Raw genomic sequence first — 20,451 nt, forward strand, 5'->3', positions numbered from 1 at the left:
GGACACTGCTTGAACCTGACTGACTTCAACAAAAAGCAAGACCGTCACGTATCTGGGCTGAATTAGGTGTTTTTGTGAATTGCTTTTCATGTCTTAAGCAAGCATGCAATACTCTGTGTTATTCTTATATTATGTTTTTGCTTTGCTGTTTTGAATATGCCACATGTTCAAAACAGTGGCATATTCACTGTTGACTGGATCCGGAATTTAATTAAGTGTAGTATTCACCGACTCCCTTTCTTAACAATCTCTTCTCCCACTCTCATCACATTCATCTGAAAAGGAGGACAAATCCAAATCAGATTTGATTCTACAAATCTGATTTTCCCTTTGTTTTCTTGTTTAATTAGTTAGTTAGTTTTGAAGTTCATTTTTCAGTGTTCCACTTCATTTTGTCATTGTTGGTTTATTAATCTGATTGGATTTTATTTTGTTCATAAATTCTCAGACTTGATTAAGTGTGTGAAGAGACTGAGATTGGCTTATGATTCCAGAGATACTGGAATAGGCACTCCATTTAAGCTAAGGCATTTAAATGTATTAATAATTTAATTCATAGTAAACTATTTATTACAATTATTAATAATTCTATTAGGCCAATATTGGTGCAAATTCTGATTCCCAACAATTTTGATGTCACTGTGTGAGATTGGAACATTTTTGGTTCCCAGAAGTCCGACTCCCAACAAATGTTACTGTCAGTTGTTATTAAAATGCTGCATATATTAAACCTAACTTAAAAGAAATTGGACTTCATAATTTAACTACTTGAAATTGAGTCTCTGTCTTTTTAAGAAACTCTTGCTCTTTCTGGCACTCTGCTTTCAGTAGCTGGCATAATTAGCTCAGCAGATGTGCAGTTCCACCAATTGCAAGCAATTTGCTAACTGCTGCTGGCTAGTTTGAAGGAGCTGAGTGAGGAAGTCAGTGTGGAGGGGTGGTCTTTAATGCAGAGGCTCAGAAGCTTGGAAACTACAGCTAAGAGGAGGAGCTGCTTCTCAAAGGTGACACTTAAAGGATTTCTCAAACATGCATGAAAGAATCAAAGCAACACTCCAGGTATGTTCATGATGGATGAGGGAATGATGTCCTAGCCAGATGTAAAGCTAAAAAAAAAAGCAATTTTACACAATACAGCCACTTAAGTACAAATAACTTGAAAGTTCTCTGATCATTAAAAGGTAATATATTTCCATTGTTCTTACTACATAAAAAAAAACAGCTGGTACGTAGAACTGCACTGCTCTGAAAACACATTTCAAAGTAGGCTCAGTGCAAGATGTGGGAATCTGTCATTCAATTACAATTACATTTACAATCATATTCTACTTTACTGACAGCCACACCCATCTTGCGTTGAGTGGGCTGTGTCTGGGGGAGTGGGGGGTTGTGTGCAGAGTAGCAGAAGGAAGGGATTGGCCAGGGTACACTCTGACTGTACACATTGTCCACACGTTTGCTGCAACAAAGCCATTTGTTGTTGGGTTTTTTTGTTTGTTTGTTTGTTTGTTTGTTTTAAGCATCTTATGCTTTTGGGGCGAACACACTCCAGTATAACTGAGCATTTTTAACATAAATGAGCACTGTGTTCGTCAGTGCAGGCTGGAGCTTGTGCAGCTCAGACATCCATCTGGCTCTCGGGGTGTACACTGAAAAAAATAACTCTTTGGATTAACATAAAAAAATCATGGAAAGATTTTCCACCTGATTACTTTGCTTTATTTCAGCACTATGTAATTTTGTTACTCCGATTTAAAGGAAATGTGTTGGCTCAACTTAATTTATTAAGGTTATTCCAATTTAAAGCAAATGTGTTGGTTCAACTTAATTTATTAAGGTTATTCCAATTTAAAGCAAATGTGTTGGTTCAACTTAATTTATTAAGGTTATTCCAATTTAAAGCAAATGTGTTGGTTCAACTTAATTTATTAAGGTTATTCCAATTTAAAGCAAATGTGTTGGCTCAACTTAATTTTTGTGGTTGATTCAACTTATTTACTTTAGTTGGACCCAATGTAATTTAATAGAGCCAGCCTAACTAATTTTACACTGATAACTTCACACTACTTAATTAAGTTGATTCAACTCATGAAAATTAAGTTAGCTGAACAAACATGCTTCATGCTGAAAGAAAGCTATTTAATCGTGTGGAAAATCTTTCCATGATTGAATTATGTTAAATCAAAGACATTTTCTTAAGTGCTATTAAATGAAGTGTTTTAAGACCACACTGAAAGAAGAAAGAACACTCAACAATGAGAAAAAGTACAACATGAACTGTATTTTCAAAATTGTTATCCATTTTCTTTTTACACAGCACAAAAAACAGCTGAGTTGAAAGTTGAAATAAACAACAAAAGGTCAGTTTTGTTATTCCAGAAAAAAACTGGGCTGTGTTTAGCATAGATCAAATTCTTAACAACATAAAAAGTGTCAGTAAATTCGCTCAACTTGCGAAATGTAACAGTTAAAATTTAGTTTTCCATTGAGGTCTTTAGAAAAACATGTAAAGATGCATTGCTCAAGTTGTTCATCACTTCCACCCCGTCCAGGAGAATCCCAACATCCTCAATGGCATCGCCAGGCTCTGCACTCTCCGGTCGGATAACAGATTCCACAGATGGTCTCGGCCATTTGTGCACCTTGATGATGGGAACATGGGTGGGGTATTGGGGTGGGAGAGATTTCACATGTCATTAAATAAAAAAATAACTTTACACTTATTTGGCTGACTCACCAACAGCTAAGGTCCATCAAAGACCTGTCTGTGTTAATTGTGAGTCCAGTGGTAAGATTTTCCATTTAGAAAAGGTACCATATTTTCTACATTTTCACAAAAATCGTCTTATAATCCGGTGCACCTTGTGGTAAAATACGGTATATTGTCTCATATGGAAAAACATGAAGAGAAGGGATGAATCCCAAATAGGCCCCATATTCCATGGCCTGTTCTCCTCAATTGAAATGACAGTCTGAGGATCCACCACACAGACTGTCATTCCAAACCAGTCCTACTTATGTGCAAGTACAAAGCCCTGACTCTGTACACAAACCAAACATCTTATACATGAAGAACCTGTCTTATTTCCTGGATGGAGGAAATGTCATGACTATGTGTGGTAGTTATTTCCAAATAGATCTGTACTAACATCTTAGGTAAAGTTACTTAATATTTTTGTCTGCATATGAAACAATGCTGTTAGAAAAAAAGGCTAAATAAAACAGGCCAAAGATCTTTTTGTGGAGTTTAACTCACCTAAACATCCTCATTTTAAACCCACTTAACAATAACTGTAATTATATCAATCTTACTAATGATTATCCTTTTCTGTGGGAGAAATCTAAAAGCATCTCAAAAGTCAAATTAAAATTGAATGTACCCAAGTGAAAAAAAAAGTTTTAATGATCTTCTCTTACTTTAAATTTATTGGTAATTCACAGGAAGTCCAATTAACTCCAACTATCATCACCTCTTTTGTAGACACAAAGATAAATTAATATACCATGTACTCTTTCTCCAGCTTCTCTGGATCTTCATCCAGGTATGCACCCAGGCCTTTTAGGATCCACTCTCGTCTGACTTCAGCCGTGTTTTCCTAAATATGCAGATCAGAAAACAATGAGAACCGCAAAAATCCAGCAGTATACTATAGGGTCACATACTTGAAAACTTAGCAAAATTCAAAGGAAGTCACAACGAAAGTGATCAGTGGCTTGCAGTCTATTTGAAAGATCTTTAAAATTGTTATTCTCCTGTCATTATGCCATGACTAAAATTAAGTTTAACATTTTATTTAAGCTTCTAACTGAAGCTGTCACCTAAGAAATATTTATGTCTGAAACAAGGGTACAGTATAGGGGGATATACTGTGAAAAATCTATTTCCTCTGCCTTCTCCCAGTGCTAGAAACAACCAGTCAGTGGCAGGAGAGTTTTAGTGCTGTCAATCACAATCTCATGTTGCTGCTCATCCTTCTTCCCCCTTGCTCTGTACTATTCTGTAGCTAGCATAGGACTGATAGCAGCTCATATCTACTAGACAGAGAGAGACAACACTCCTTACAGTTCCACATCCCCACGCAAATAAAGACAAATAAAACTGACTTACCAAATACAAGTTCAGCTGAACCCTTATGATCGCTCTAACACTAGATTCAGTCATTTTAGATCTGGCAAAACTTATCATTAGCCACTGCAATCTGAAACTTGATGGCCGATGACCCCCTTCACCAGTGCTTATGTAGGTGGATAACAGACAGGTGATGTTCTGAAAGAGATCAGATTTTCAAACATTAAAATATGTAATTCACCCTGAGCAGAGTTGTATCTGAACATTCAAACTTTTAGTACAAGTCTCTTGAATGCATCATGAATCAATCAAATTTTATTTGTACAGCACATTTCAGCAGAAAGGCATTTCAAAGTGCTTTACATAATTAACAACAGAAACACAGAGTCATGCAACATTTAATATACAGTGAAACAGATAAAAAGTAAAGCCAAAAACATTAAAAACATTGAAGACATTAAAACCGCACTAAGCCTAATTTAGCTATAAGCAACTCTATACAGGTGGGTTTTAAGTTGAGATTTAAAGGCACCCAGTGTTTCAGCTGTTCTGAAACTGAATATAACCACTGGGCACATGCAAGCATGTATGTGCAGAACAGTGGTGACTTGAACATGGTAGAAAGCAATAAAAATATAAAACATAAAAATCAAAACAAAAACCTCAACATTTCAAAATTAAACCGATAAACTTAAAAATTGTTTTTGAACTACAATTATTTATGGAAAAACAAGTACAATAACAAAATACATCTTTAGAGCAGAGGAATATATGTATTTAAAAAATAAGAAAGCTCAAGTCTGTTCATGGACTACCGTAATAGGAATAATGGACAATCCTCTGAGTGTTTCAGCCAGAAAAAAATACTAGAAATCCATAGTTAGAAGGTGGACATTTATGTGGACATTGCAAGCACATTTAAAGCTCTAACAGCAAAGGTTTCTGCAGGTTCCTCTGACTCAAATTTAATACTTTTTATTATTAATAAATGAAGAATCTGTATTAAGATAGAAAGCCACAAAAGTTGTGTGTATCCAATGTCCACTCTGCATTTACCTACATAATAACAGTACTGAAATTAAATAATAATAAAAAAACATTTAAATAGACTTATGTTTGGCCCCATTGTTTACAGTCCACTAAACCTCAGACTTCAGAGTTTGTATGGCACCAGATGCTGAATTTACATCAGTCCAACTTTTTTCCAGGGAGCTTTAACAACCTGAGGAGGAGCAAAACTGTGACATTTATGGGGTCCGTTTTTTGTCTTGACAGCAGGTTTGTGACCCTTACACTGCTTCATGTGATGTTAGCATGATTTGAGTACATCAATTACATAGAAACGTGACCGAACATAGAAAAAAATGTTTTTTTTTTAAGTCTGATGATTTTAATTTGCATCTTTTTATTTCGATTTTTATTTTGATTTAGACGGATGAAAATAGACTGAATCTTACCTTTTTCAAATTAAGCAGATCCAAATCAGGAATCTTCCCGCTTCTCTTGAAAGAACAGTTTGAAGTTTTCCCAGACACAAGATCTCGCGTGATCTTCCGTAATTTCGCTAGCATCTCGCGTGATCTTCCATAATTTCGCTAGCATCTCGCGTGATCTTTCGTAATCTCGCCAGTGTCTCGCGTGATCTCCGGGTCTCGCTAGACCCTCTTCGGCGGGAGATTAGTCTGACTAAATTGAATCACGTTGTCTCAACTTGAATACATTTTATTAACGCTAGGTTGTTGAATTTTATGTTTATTTGACGTGATTTTGTCATATTTGCCTTTGAAACATAAAATAATTCTGTTAAACATGTTATTTTTTATAAATGCAATAACCACTTCAATTCAGTTGTGCTTTGACACAAGCATGGAGCAAGCAGGAAATGGTGCAAATGTTAGAAAAACGCTGATTAATTACCAGCTAACCATCACTTCATGTGATGTTAACACATGTTAGCCACTGACATGAGTACATCAATTACATAGTGTGAAGGTATCACTGTTAAATAAGTTGGTTTCAACTAAATTTGCATTCATCTTAATCAAGTAAAGTCAATTATTTGGTCCAAAACATTGCAAATTAGTTGGTCTGGTTCTATTAAATTACATTGGGTCCAACTAAAGTAAATAAGTTGAATCGGGATCTGCCGTGATCTCGCTCGTCGCCTCCAGCACAAGATCAGTCTGACTATAATGAATCGTGTTATCTCAACATGATTCAATTTCATAAACGTTAAGTTGATGAATTTCTTGTTTGTTCAACATGATTTTATCACGTTTTTGTTTAAAACATGAAATTATTGTGTTAAAAGTACATGATATTTTTTTATTAATCTAATAACCCCCTAAGTTCATTTTTTTGAGTGTAGGTGCGGTGCCTCTCCGCTGCGCTGCAGCCGCTGTTGCTGCAGGGGGAGCATTCGTCCATCCACAGCGTGCTGCTGCTGTGTGCTGCGATGTGCGGCGGTCGCCTTATTATCAGTCCACCTTGTCTGCTCCTTTTATCTGGTTTTACCTCCATCAGGCCGCCGTGGAACGGATCCGTAATCACAGGGGAGCGCTATGTGCAGCAGGGAGGTGACACGTCTTGGAGCGCGTCTTAACTGAGGTGAGAAGCCCGTTCATTTCAATTCCTTCAATAATAAGCCACTGTTTAAAGAGAAAAGGGCCCGTTCTCAGAAGGATGTTTTTGACGATGCTTCGAGCTTCAGATGAACATTGAACAGCAATTTTTTTTAAGCAACAGACAAGGGGGTGTGGGGGGGGGATATATTTGTGTGCAAGAGATTACCTAAATGAGGGACGAGGTTGCATTTGTCAGATGGGTTTAGGATGTAAAGCGTGCATTCGCCTTTTACACGGAGCTCCCCTGCAGTATTTTTCACCGTTAAAGGTATAGGCTAATGGGCCTGCATGCTGACAGGCATTTCAACACCGCTGTTTCGGAAGGACGGAGAACTGCGTTATCCTCCCATTTTTACCACAGATGTCGGTCGGTGGATCATGTGGCGTTAGAAAGGAGCCCAGATGGACCCAAACGAGCAGCAGTGATTCTGCCACTTTGGGAGGAACCCCCAGAATATTCCAACAATGTTCCTCATATATTTCCTGTCTATGAGTCACTTCTCACCAGCAGGTACACTTGGTGTTGATTGTGACGCCAAACTGACAGACATGTCACGTCATGTTATCCCTATTTTATTTTTACTCATTTACTTCTTTTCCCCTTTTTTTACATTGGAGTTTTACGCACTAACTTCCTTTCAATGTTGTAGCATCAGCCTCATTTCTGTTAAAAATAAATAAATAAAATAATTCTCCCTTACATTTTGGAGTTTAATGGATGACCCATGAAACTCCAAAATGTCATGTTTGGAGTTTAACCCTTGTGTTTACAAATGGGGTCCAACCGACCCCACACCCGTAAAACTTGTATCATTTGCCACAGTCCTCTACATTTGCCTCAGTCCTCGCACGCACAAGGGTTAATGGATGACCCAAAGTATTGCATGCAGGGAGAGCAAAGCCATTACTAAGAATTAATACCAAAAAAAAAAAACTTGCTGTGACAGCAGATGCTTTGGTTAGAGTCTAACCAATGTATTAAAAATCAACCTGAGACACGGAGTGATGAAAAGAGCTGAGTAACAGAAGAATCAGTGGAGAACAACACTGAAAAAAATAACTCTTTGGATTAACATAAAAAAAATCATGGAAAGATTTTCCACCTGATTACTTTGCTTTATTTCAGCACTATGTAATTTTGTTACTCCGATTTAAAGAAAATGTGTTGGCTCAACTTAATTTATTAAGGTTATTCCAATTTAAAGCAAATGTGTTGGCTCAACTTAATTTATTAAGGTTATTCCAATTTAAAGGAAATGTGTTGGTTCAACTTAATTTATTAAGGTTATTCCAATTTAAAGGAAATGTGTTGGTTCAACTTAATTTTTGTGGTTGATTCAACTTATTTACTTTAGTTGGACCCAATGTAATTTAATAGAGCCAGCCTAACTAATTTTACACTGATAACTTCACACTACTTAATTACGTTGATCCAACCCATGAAAATTAAGTTAGCTGAACAAACATGCTTCATGCTGAAAGAAAGCTATATAATCGTGTGGAAAATCTTTCCATGATTGAATTATGTTAAATCAAAGACATTTTCTTAAGTGCTATTAAATGAAGTGTTTTAAGACCACACTGAAAGAAGAAAGAACACTCAACAATGAGAAAAAGTACAACATGAACTGTATTTTCAAAATTGTTATCCATTTTCTTTTTACACAGCACAAAAAACAGCTGAGTTGAAAGTTGAAATAAACAACAAAAGGTCAGTTTTGTTATTCCAGAAAAAAACTGGGCTGTGTTTAGCATAGATCAAATTCTTAACAACATAAAAAGTGTCAGTAAATTCGCTCAACTTTGCGAACTGTAACAGTTAAAATTTAGTTTTCCATTGCGGTCTTTAGAAAAACATGTAAAGATGCATTGCTCAAGTTGTTCATCACTTCCACCCCGTCCAGGAGAATCCCAACATCCTCAATGGCATCGCCAGGCTCTGCACTCTCCGGTCGGATAACAGATTCCACAGACGGTCTCGGCCATTTGTGCACCTTGATGATGGGAACAAGGGTGGGGATTTGGGGAGGAGAGATTTCACATCTCATTAAATAAAAAAATAACTTTACACTTGTTTGGCTGACTCACCAACAGCTAAGGTCCATCAAAGACCTGTCTGTGTTAATTGTGAGTCCAGTGGTAAGATTTCCCATTTAGAAAAGGTACCATATTTTCTACATTTTCACAAAAATCGTCTTATAATGCGGTGCACCTTGTGGTGCGGAAAATACGGTATATTGTCTCATATGGAAAAACATGAAGAGAAGGGATGAATCCCAAATAGGCCCCATATTCCATGGCCTGTTCTCCTCAATTGAAATGACAGTCTGAGGATCCACCACACAGACTGTCATTCCAAACCAGTCCTACTTATGTGCAAGTACAAAGCCCTGACTCTGTACACAAACCAAACATCTTATACATGAAGAACCTGTCTTGTTTCCTGGACGGAGGAAATGTCATGACTATGTGTGGTAGTTATTTCCAAATAGATCAGTACTAACATCTTAGGTAAAGTTAGTTCATATTTTTGTCTGCGTATGAAACAATGCTGTTAGAAAATAAGGCTAAATAAAACAGGCCAAAGATCTTTTTGTGGAGTTTAACTCACCTAAAAATCCTCATTTTAAACCCACTTAACAATAACTGTAATTATATCAATCTTACTAATGATTATCCTTTTCTGTGGGAGAAATCTAAAAGCATCTCAAAAGTCAAATTAAAATTGAATGTACCCAAGTGAAAAAAAAGAAGAGTTTTAATGATCTTCTCTTACTTTAAATTTATTGGTAATTCACAGGAAGTCCAATTAACTCCAACTATAATCACCTCTTTTGTGGACACAAAGATAAATTAACATACCATGTACTCTTTCTCCAGCTTCTCTGGATCTTCATCCAGGTATGCACCCAGGCCTTTTAGGATCCACCCTCGTCTGACTTCAGCAGTGTTTTCCTAAATATGCAGATCAGAAAACAATGAGAACAACCGCAAAAATCCAGCAGTATACTATAGGGTCACATACTTGAAAACTTAGCTACATTCAAAGGAAGTCACAACGAAAGTGATCAGTGGCTTGCAGTCTATTTGAAAGATCTTTAAAATTGTTATTCTCCTTTCATTATGCCATGACTAAAATTAAGTTTAACATTTTATTTAAACTTCTAACTGTAGCTGTCACCTAAGAAATATTTATGTCTGAAACAAGGGTACAGTATAGGGGGATATACTGTGAAAAATCTATTTCCTCTGCCTTCTCCCAGTGCTAGAAACAACCAGTCAGTGGCAGGAGAGTTTTAGTGCTGTCAATCACAATCTCATGTTGCTGCTCATCCTTCTTCCCCCTTGCTCTGTACTATTCTGTAGCTAGCATAGGGCTGATAGCAGCTCATATCTACTAGACAGAGAGAGACAACACTCCTTACAGTTCCACATCCCCACGCAAATAAAGACAAATAAAACTGACTTGCCAAATACAAGTTCAGCTGAACCCTTATAATCGCTCTAACACTTGATTCAGTCATTTTAGATCTGGCAAAACTTATCATTAGCCACTGCAATCTAAAACTTGATGGCCGATGACCCCCTTCACCAGTGCTTATGTAGGTGGATAACAGACAGGTGATGTTCTGAAAGAGATCAGATTTTCAAACGTTAAAATATGTAATTCACCGTGAGCAGAGTTGTATCTGAACATTCAAACTTTTAGTACAAGTCTCTTGAATGGATCATGAATCAATCAATCAAATTTTATTTGTACAGCACATTTCAGCAGAAAGGCATTTCAAAGTGCTTTACATAATTAACAACAGAAACACAGAGTCATGCAACATTTAATATACAGTGAAACAGATAAAAAGTAAAGTCAAAAACATTAAAAACATTGAAGACATTAAAACCGCCTAATTTAGCTAAGCAACTCTAAACAGGTGGGTTTTAAGTTGAGATTTAAAGGCACCCAGTGTTTCAGCTGTTCTGAAACTGAATATAACCACTGGGCACATGCAAGCATGTATGTGCAGAACAGTGGTGACTTGAACATGGTAGAAAGCAATAAAAATATAAAACATAAAAATCAAAACAAAAACCTCAACATTTCAAAATTAAACCGATAAACTTAAAAATTGTTTTTGAACTACAATTATTTATGGAAAAACAAGTACAATAACAAAATACATCTTTAGAGCAGAGGAATATATGTATTTAAAAAATAAGAAAGCTCAAGTCTGTTCATGGACTACCGTAATAGGAATAATGGACAATCCTCTGAGTGTTTCAGCCAGAAAAAAATACTAGAAATCCATAGTTAGAAGGTGGACATTTATGTGGACATTGCAAGCACATTTAAAGCTCTAACAGCAAAGGTTTCTGCAGGTTCCTCTGACTCAAATTTAATACTTTTTATTATTAATAAATGAAGAATCTGTATTAAGATAGAAAGCCACAAAAGTTGTGTGTATCCAATGTCCACTCTGCATTTACCTACATAATAACAGTACTGAAATTAAATAATAATAAAAAAACATTTAAATAGACTTATGTTTGGCCCCATTGTTTACAGTCCACTAAACCTCAGACTTCAGAGTTTGTATGGCACCAGATGCTGAATTTACATCAGTCCAACTTTTTTCCAGGGAGCTTTAACAACCTGAGGAGGAGCAAAACTGTGACATTTATGGGGTCCGTTTTTTGTCTTGACAGCAGGTTTGTGACCCTTACACTGCTTCATGTGATGTTAGCATGATTTGAGTACATCAATTACATAGAAACGTGACCGAACATAGAAAAAAATGTTTTTTTTTTAAGTCTGATGATTTTAATTTGCATCTTTTTATTTCGATTTTTATTTTGATTTAGACGGATGAAAATAGACTGAATCTTACCTTTTTCAAATTAAGCAGATCCAAATCAGGAATCTTCCCGCTTCTCTTGAAAGAACAGTTTGAAGTTTTCCCAGACACAAGATCTCGCGTGATCTTCCGTAATTTCGCTAGCATCTCGCGTGATCTTCCATAATTTCGCTAGCATCTCGCGTGATCTTTCGTAATCTCGCCAGTGTCTCGCGTGATCTCCGGGTCTCGCTAGACCCTCTTCGGCGGGAGATTAGTCTGACTAAATTGAATCACGTTGTCTCAACTTGAATACATTTTATTAACGCTAGGTTGTTGAATTTTATGTTTATTTGACGTGATTTTGTCATATTTGCCTTTGAAACATAAAATAATTCTGTTAAACATGTTATTTTTTATAAATGCAATAACCACTTCAATTCAGTTGTGCTTTGACACAAGCATGGAGCAAGCAGGAAATGGTGCAAATGTTAGAAAAACGCTGATTAATTACCAGCTAACCATCACTTCATGTGATGTTAACACATGTTAGCCACTGACATGAGTACATCAATTACATAGTGTGAAGGTATCACTGTTAAATAAGTTGGTTTCAACTAAATTTGCATTCATCTTAATCAAGTAAAGTCAATTATTTGGTCCAAAACATTGCAAATTAGTTGGTCTGGTTCTATTAAATTACATTGGGTCCAACTAAAGTAAATAAGTTGAATCGGGATCTGCCGTGATCTCGCTCGTCGCCTCCAGCACAAGATCAGTCTGACTATAATGAATCGTGTTATCTCAACATGATTCAATTTCATAAACGTTAAGTTGATGAATTTCTTGTTTGTTCAACATGATTTTATCACGTTTTTGTTTAAAACATGAAATTATTGTGTTAAAAGTACATGATATTTTTTTATTAATCTAATAACCCCCTAAGTTCATTTTTTTGAGTGTAGGTGCGGTGCCTCTCCGCTGCGCTGCAGCCGCTGTTGCTGCAGGGGGAGCATTCGTCCATCCACAGCGTGCTGCTGCTGTGTGCTGCGATGTGCGGCGGTCGCCTTATTATCAGTCCACCTTGTCTGCTCCTTTTATCTGGTTTTACCTCCATCAGGCCGCCGTGGAACGGATCCGTAATCACAGGGGAGCGCTATGTGCAGCAGGGAGGTGACACGTCTTGGAGCGCGTCTTAACTGAGGTGAGAAGCCCGTTCATTTCAATTCCTTCAATAATAAGCCACTGTTTAAAGAGAAAAGGGCCCGTTCTCAGAAGGATGTTTTTGACGATGCTTCGAGCTTCAGATGAACATTGAACAGCAATTTTTTTTAAGCAACAGACAAGGGGGTGTGGGGGGGGGATATATTTGTGTGCAAGAGATTACCTAAATGAGGGACGAGGTTGCATTTGTCAGATGGGTTTAGGATGTAAAGCGTGCATTCGCCTTTTACACGGAGCTCCCCTGCAGTATTTTTCACCGTTAAAGGTATAGGCTAATGGGCCTGCATGCTGACAGGCATTTCAACACCGCTGTTTCGGAAGGACGGAGAACTGCGTTATCCTCCCATTTTTACCACAGATGTCGGTCGGTGGATCATGTGGCGTTAGAAAGGAGCCCAGATGGACCCAAACGAGCAGCAGTGATTCTGCCACTTTGGGAGGAACCCCCAGAATATTCCAACAATGTTCCTCATATATTTCCTGTCTATGAGTCACTTCTCACCAGCAGGTACACTTGGTGTTGATTGTGACGCCAAACTGACAGACATGTCACGTCATGTTATCCCTATTTTATTTTTACTCATTTACTTCTTTTCCCCTTTTTTTACATTGGAGTTTTACGCACTAACTTCCTTTCAATGTTGTAGCATCAGCCTCATTTCTGTTAAAAATAAATAAATAAAATAATTCTCCCTTACATTTTGGAGTTTAATGGATGACCCATGAAACTCCAAAATGTCATGTTTGGAGTTTAACCCTTGTGTTTACAAATGGGGTCCAACCGACCCCACACCCGTAAAACTTGTATCATTTGCCACAGTCCTCTACATTTGCCTCAGTCCTCGCACGCACAAGGGTTAATGGATGACCCAAAGTATTGCATGCAGGGAGAGCAAAGCCATTACTAAGAATTAATACCAAAAAAAAAAAACTTGCTGTGACAGCAGATGCTTTGGTTAGAGTCTAACCAATGTATTAAAAATCAACCTGAGACACGGAGTGATGAAAAGAGCTGAGTAACAGAAGAATCAGTGGAGAACAACACTGAAAAAAATAACTCTTTGGATTAACATAAAAAAAATCATGGAAAGATTTTCCACCTGATTACTTTGCTTTATTTCAGCACTATGTAATTTTGTTACTCCGATTTAAAGAAAATGTGTTGGCTCAACTTAATTTATTAAGGTTATTCCAATTTAAAGCAAATGTGTTGGCTCAACTTAATTTATTAAGGTTATTCCAATTTAAAGGAAATGTGTTGGTTCAACTTAATTTATTAAGGTTATTCCAATTTAAAGGAAATGTGTTGGTTCAACTTAATTTTTGTGGTTGATTCAACTTATTTACTTTAGTTGGACCCAATGTAATTTAATAGAGCCAGCCTAACTAATTTTACACTGATAACTTCACACTACTTAATTACGTTGATCCAACCCATGAAAATTAAGTTAGCTGAACAAACATGCTTCATGCTGAAAGAAAGCTATATAATCGTGTGGAAAATCTTTCCATGATTGAATTATGTTAAATCAAAGACATTTTCTTAAGTGCTATTAAATGAAGTGTTTTAAGACCACACTGAAAGAAGAAAGAACACTCAACAATGAGAAAAAGTACAACATGAACTGTATTTTCAAAATTGTTATCCATTTTCTTTTTACACAGCACAAAAAACAGCTGAGTTGAAAGTTGAAATAAACAACAAAAGGTCAGTTTTGTTATTCCAGAAAAAAACTGGGCTGTGTTTAGCATAGATCAAATTCTTAACAACATAAAAAGTGTCAGTAAATTCGCTCAACTTTGCGAACTGTAACAGTTAAAATTTAGTTTTCCATTGCGGTCTTTAGAAAAACATGTAAAGATGCATTGCTCAAGTTGTTCATCACTTCCACCCCGTCCAGGAGAATCCCAACATCCTCAATGGCATCGCCAGGCTCTGCACTCTCCGGTCGGATAACAGATTCCACAGACGGTCTCGGCCATTTGTGCACCTTGATGATGGGAACAAGGGTGGGGATTTGGGGAGGAGAGATTTCACATCTCATTAAATAAAAAAATAACTTTACACTTGTTTGGCTGACTCACCAACAGCTAAGGTCCATCAAAGACCTGTCTGTGTTAATTGTGAGTCCAGTGGTAAGATTTCCCATTTAGAAAAGGTACCATATTTTCTACATTTTCACAAAAATCGTCTTATAATGCGGTGCACCTTGTGGTGCGGAAAATACGGTATATTGTCTCATATGGAAAAACATGAAGAGAAGGGATGAATCCCAAATAGGCCCCATATTCCATGGCCTGTTCTCCTCAATTGAAATGACAGTCTGAGGATCCACCACACAGACTGTCATTCCAAACCAGTCCTACTTATGTGCAAGTACAAAGCCCTGACTCTGTACACAAACCAAACATCTTATACATGAAGAACCTGTCTTGTTTCCTGGACGGAGGAAATGTCATGACTATGTGTGGTAGTTATTTCCAAATAGATCAGTACTAACATCTTAGGTAAAGTTAGTTCATATTTTTGTCTGCGTATGAAACAATGCTGTTAGAAAATAAGGCTAAATAAAACAGGCCAAAGATCTTTTTGTGGAGTTTAACTCACCTAAAAATCCTCATTTTAAACCCACTTAACAATAACTGTAATTATATCAATCTTACTAATGATTATCCTTTTCTGTGGGAGAAATCTAAAAGCATCTCAAAAGTCAAATTAAAATTGAATGTACCCAAGTGAAAAAAAAGAAGAGTTTTAATGATCTTCTCTTACTTTAAATTTATTGGTAATTCACAGGAAGTCCAATTAACTCCAACTATAATCACCTCTTTTGTGGACACAAAGATAAATTAACATACCATGTACTCTTTCTCCAGCTTCTCTGGATCTTCATCCAGGTATGCACCCAGGCCTTTTAGGATCCACCCTCGTCTGACTTCAGCAGTGTTTTCCTAAATATGCAGATCAGAAAACAATGAGAACAACCGCAAAAATCCAGCAGTATACTATAGGGTCACATACTTGAAAACTTAGCTACATTCAAAGGATGTCACAACGAAAGTGATCAGTGGCTTGCAGTCTATTTGAAAGATCTTTAAAATTGTTATTCTCCTTTCATTATGCCATGACTAAAATTAAGTTTAACATTTTATTTAAACTTCTAACTGTAGCTGTCACCTAAGAAATATTTATGTCTGAAACAAGGGTACAGTATAGGGGGATATACTGTGAAAAATCTATTTCCTCTGCCTTCTCCCAGTGCTAGAAACAACCAGTCAGTGGCAGGAGAGTTTTAGTGCTGTCAATCACAATCTCATGTTGCTGCTCATCCTTCTTCCCCCTTGCTCTGTACTATTCTGTAGCTAGCATAGGGCTGATAGCAGCTCATATCTACTAGACAGAGAGAGACAACACTCCTTACAGTTCCACATCCCCACGCAAATAAAGACAAATAAAACTGACTTGCCAAATACAAGTTCAGCTGAACCCTTATAATCGCTCTAACACTTGATTCAGTCATTTTAGATCTGGCAAAACTTATCATTAGCCACTGCAATCTAAAACTTGATGGCCGATGACCCCCTTCACCAGTGCTTATGTAGGTGGATAACAGACAGGTGATGTTCTGAAAGAGATCAGATTTTCAAACGTTAAAATATGTAATTCACCGTGAGCAGAGTTGTATCTGAACATTCAAACTTTTAGTACAAGTCTCTTGAATGGATCATGAATCAATCAATCAAATTTTATTTGTACAGCACATTTCAGCAGAAAGGCATTTCAAAGTGCTTTACATAATTAACAACAGAAACACAGAGTCATGCAACATTTAATATACAGTGAAACAGATAAAAAGTAAAGTCAAAAACATTAAAAACATTGAAGACATTAAAACCGCCTAATTTAGCTAAGCAACTCTAAACAGGTGGGTTTTAAGTTGAGATTTAAAGGCACCCAGTGTTTCAGCTGTTCTGAAACTGAATATAACCACTGGGCACATGCAAGCATGTATGTGCAGAACAGTGGTGACTTGAACATGGTAGAAAGCAATAAAAATATAAAACATAAAAATCAAAACAAAAACCTCAACATTTCAAAATTAAACCGATAAACTTAAAAATTGTTTTTGAACTACAATTATTTATGGAAAAACAAGTACAATAACAAAATACATCTTTAGAGCAGAGGAATATATGTATTTAAAAAATAAGAAAGCTCAAGTCTGTTCATGGACTAATAGGAATAATGGACAATCCTCTGAGTGTTTCAGCCAGAAAAAAATACTAGAAATCCATAGTTAGAAGGTGGACATTTATGTGGACATTGCAAGCACATTTAAAGCTCTAACAGCAAAGGTTTCCGCAGGTTCCTCTGACTCAAATTTAATACTTTTTATTATTAATAAATGAAGAATCTGTATTACGATAGAAAGCCACAAAAGTGTGTGTGCATCCAATGTCCACTCTGCATTTACCTACATAATAACAGTACTGAAATAAAATAATAATAAAAAAACATTTAAATAGACTTATGTTTGGCCCCATTGTTTACAATCCACTAAACCTCAGACTTCAGAGTTTGTATGGCACCAGATGCTGAATTTACATCAGTCCAACTTTTTTCCAGGGAGCTTTAACAACCTGAGGAGGAGCAAAACTGTGACATTTATGGGGTCCGTTTTTTGTCTTGACAGCAGCTTTGTGATCCTTACACTGCTTCATGTGATGTTAGCATGATTTGAGTACATCAATTACATAGAAACGTGACCGAACATAGAAAAAAATGTTTTTTTTTTAAGTCTGATGATTTTAATTTGCATCTTTTTATTTCGATTTTTATTTTGATTTAGACGGATGAAAATAGACTGAATCTTACCTTTTTCAAATTAAGCAGATCCAAATCAGGAATCTTCCCGCTTCTCTTGAAAGAACAGTTTGAAGTTTTCCCAGACACAAGATCTCGCGTGATCTTCCGTAATTTCGCTAGCATCTCGCGTGATCTTCCATAATTTCGCTAGCATCTCGCGTGATCTTTCGTAATCTCGCCAGTGTCTCGCGTGATCTCCGGGTCTCGCTAGACCCTCTTCGGCGGGAGATTAGTCTGACTAAATTGAATCACGTTGTCTCAACTCGAATACATTTTTATTAACGCTAGGTTGTTGAATTTTATGTTTATTTGACGTGATTTTGTCATATTTGCATTTGAAACATAAAATAATTCTGTTAAACATGTTATTTTTTATAAATGCAATAACCACTTCAATTCAGTTGTGCTTTGACACAAGCATGGAGCAAGCAGGAAATGGTGCAAATGTTAGAAAAACGCTGATTAATTACCAGCTAACCATCACTTCATGTGATGTTAACACATGTTAGCCACTGACATGAGTACATCAATTACATAGTGTGAAGGTATCACTGTTAAATAAGTTGGTTTCAACTAAATTTGCATTCATCTTAATCAAGTAAAGTCAATTATTTGGTCCAAAACATTGCAAATTAGTTGGTCTGGTTCTATTAAATTACATTGGGTCCAACTAAAGTAAATAAGTTGAATCGGGATCTGCCGTGATCTCGCTCGTCGCCTCCAGCACAAGATCAGTCTGACTATAATGAATCGTGTTATCTCAACATGATTCAATTTCATAAACGTTAAGTTGATGAATTTCTTGTTTGTTCAACATGATTTTATCACGTTTTTGTTTAAAACATGAAATTATTGTGTTAAAAGTACATGATATTTTTTTATTAATCTAATAACCCCCTAAGTTCATTTTTTTGAGTGAATGTAAACCAGAAAGCTTTAGTAAAATCCAATTAGACATCATTAAAAAAAGTATGCAAACTGATTGCAATAAAAAAAAAGTAGAGAACGTTGTACCCATTAGTGCACCCTTTGTAGAATACACAGATGAGTGTAAGGAACTAAACCAATCGAGTAGGATGCACTCACTGAAAAAAATAACTCTTTGGATTAACATAAAAAAATCATGGAAAGATTTTCCACTTGATTACTTTGCTTTATTTCAGCACTATGTAATTTTGTTACTCCGATTTAAAGGAAATGTGTTGGCTCAACTTAATTTATTAAGGTTATGCCAATTTAAAGAAAATGTGTTGGCTCAACTTAATTTATTAAGGTTATGCCAATTTAAAGAAAATGTGTTGGCTCAACTTAACTTTTGTGGTTGATTCAACTTATTTACTTTAGTTGGACCCAATGTAATTTAATAGAACCAGACCAACTAATTTGCAATGTTTTGGACCAAATAATTGACTTTACTTGATTAAGATGAATGCAAATTTAGTTGAAACCAACTTATTTAACAGTGATAACTTCACACTACTTAATTAAGTTGATCCAACCCATGAAAATTAAGTTAGCTGAACAAACATGCTTCATGCTGAAAGAAAGCTATATAATCGTGTGGAAAATCTTTCCATGATTGAATTATGTTAATTCAAAGACATTTTCTTAAGTGCTATTAAATGAAGTGTTTTAAGACCACACTGAAAGAAGAAAGAACACTCAACAATGAGAAAAAGTACAACATGAACTGTATTTTCAAAATTGTTATCCATTTTCTTTTTACACAGCACAAAAAACAGCTGAGTTGAAAGTTGAAATAAACAACAAAAGGTCAGTTTTGTTTTTCCAGAAAAAAACTGGGCTGTGTTTAGCATAGATCAAATTCTTAACAACATAAAAAGTGTCAGTAAATTCACTCAACTTTGCGAACTGTAACAGTTAAAATTTAGTTTTCCATTGCGGTCTTTAGAAAAACATGTAAAGATGCATTGCTCAAGTTGTTCATCACTTCCACTCCGTCCAGGAGAATCCCAACATCCTCAATGGCATCGCCAGGCTCTGCACTCTCCGGTCGGATAACAGATTCCACAGACGGTCTCGGCCATTTGTCCACCTTGATGATGGGAACATGGGTGGGGTTTTGGGGGGGAGAGACATTTCACATCTCATTAAATAAAAAAATAACTTTACACTTGTTTGGCTGACTCACCAACAGCTAAGGTCCATCAAAGACCTGTCTGTGTTAATTGTGAGTCCAGTGGTAAGATTTCCCATTTAGAAAAGGTACCATATTTTCTACATTTTCACAAAAATCGTCTTATAATGCGGTGCACCTTGTGGTGCGGAAAATACGGTATATTGTCTCATATGGAAAAACATGAAGAGAAGGGATGAATCCCAAATAGGCCCCATATTCCATGGCCTGTTCTCCTCAATTGAAATGACAGTCTGAGGATCCACCACACAGACTGTCATTCCAAACCAGTCCTACTTATGTGCAAGTACAAAGCCCTGACTCTGTACACAAACCAAACATCTTATACATGAAGAACCTGTCTTATTTCCTGGATGGAGGAAATGTCATGACTATGTGTGGTAGTTATTTCCAAATAGATCAGTACTAACATCTTAGGTAAAGTTAGTTCATATTTTTGTCTGCGTATGAAACAATGCTGTTAGAAAAAAAGGCTAAATAAAACAGGCCAAAGATCTTTTTGTGGAGTTTAACTCACCTAAAAATCCTCATTTTAAACCCACTTAACAATAACTGTAATTATATCAATCTTACTAATGATTATCCTTTTCTGTGGGAGAAATCTAAAAGCATCTCAAAAGTCAAATTAAAATTGAATGTACCCAAGTGAAAAAAAAAGAAGAGTTTTAATGATCTTCTCT

General features: G+C 36.3%; 1 protein-coding gene and 2 long non-coding RNA genes across 3 annotated transcripts in view; 1 reads left to right on the plus strand and 2 right to left on the minus strand.

Moving 5' to 3' along the window:
• Positions 1–8,305: 8,305 nt before the first annotated feature.
• On the minus strand, positions 8,306–10,175 carry LOC148159652 (uncharacterized). The gene is made up of 2 exons (XR_015762843.1): positions 9,556–10,175; positions 8,306–8,687 (listed from the first exon to the last, which is right to left on the minus strand). It is a non-coding gene; the product is annotated as an uncharacterized LOC148159652 (long non-coding RNA).
• A 2,312-nt stretch (positions 10,176–12,487) lies between these two features.
• Positions 12,488–20,451, plus strand: part of LOC106908770 (beta-1,4 N-acetylgalactosaminyltransferase 1-like) — a 32,064-nt gene continuing 24,100 nt past the window's right edge. The window contains exon 1 of the mRNA XM_088005574.1: positions 12,488–12,726. The gene's annotated coding sequence lies outside the window, so the exon portion shown is untranslated. The remainder of the gene's footprint in view (positions 12,727–20,451) is intronic.
• LOC148159653 (uncharacterized) lies at positions 14,356–16,225 on the minus strand. The gene is made up of 2 exons (XR_015762842.1): positions 15,606–16,225; positions 14,356–14,737 (listed from the first exon to the last, which is right to left on the minus strand). It is a non-coding gene; the product is annotated as an uncharacterized LOC148159653 (long non-coding RNA).

This window comes from Poecilia mexicana, unplaced genomic scaffold, assembly GCF_051168715.1.
Source record: "Poecilia mexicana isolate PSO_F unplaced genomic scaffold, ASM5116871v1 scaffold_5, whole genome shotgun sequence".
In the NCBI taxonomy this organism is placed as follows: domain Eukaryota; kingdom Metazoa; phylum Chordata; class Actinopteri; order Cyprinodontiformes; family Poeciliidae; genus Poecilia; species Poecilia mexicana.